Here is a 629-nt window from a genome sequence, read left to right as displayed (position 1 = left end):
TTAATCAGCTGTGAAACTGTCTCATTCATATTTATTTCTCAATAAAAATAAATAAATAAAAAACAGTGTTCTGTGTGCTGATAGGCATTACTTTTTAATTACTGTGTAGTATTTGACCATATTTTGTTTATTCATTGACTTGTTGATTTTGTTTATCCACTCAGCCACATGTGTGAGGTTTTTCCTACTCTGAGGTAACTATAAATAAAATTTCTGTGAAGATCCTCTGTGTGGACAAAGAAAAAAAATGGTCTAAAATAAAAATGAAGAATTTACATATCAGTCATATAATAGTTCACTCTATGACAAAATCAAGAAACTTATATTCATACAATTTGAATTCTCAAAGTAGAAATGGGTAGGCAATAAATATTTAAAGACTTTAAATTTCTGAATTTAGTTGAAATTATAGCACCACATTTCCAAGAAAAGTGAACCTTCTGCACAAGAAATTTGAAAAAAATCATACCAAGATACACAAGCATGAAATTATCCAAAACTAATTGTAAAGAAAGAAATCATTAAAGATATACATAAACAAATATTAGCAGGGCAGGGGCGATAGCTGAGGAGAATAAGCACTTGCCTGGCAAGTGCAAGGGCCTGAGTTCAATCCCCGGTATATATAT

Source organism: Octodon degus, unplaced genomic scaffold (assembly GCF_000260255.1).
Source record: "Octodon degus isolate 3935 unplaced genomic scaffold, OctDeg1.0 scaffold00455, whole genome shotgun sequence".
Lineage (NCBI taxonomy): Eukaryota > Metazoa > Chordata > Mammalia > Rodentia > Octodontidae > Octodon > Octodon degus.
Note: the sequence above shows the minus strand (reverse complement) of the source record.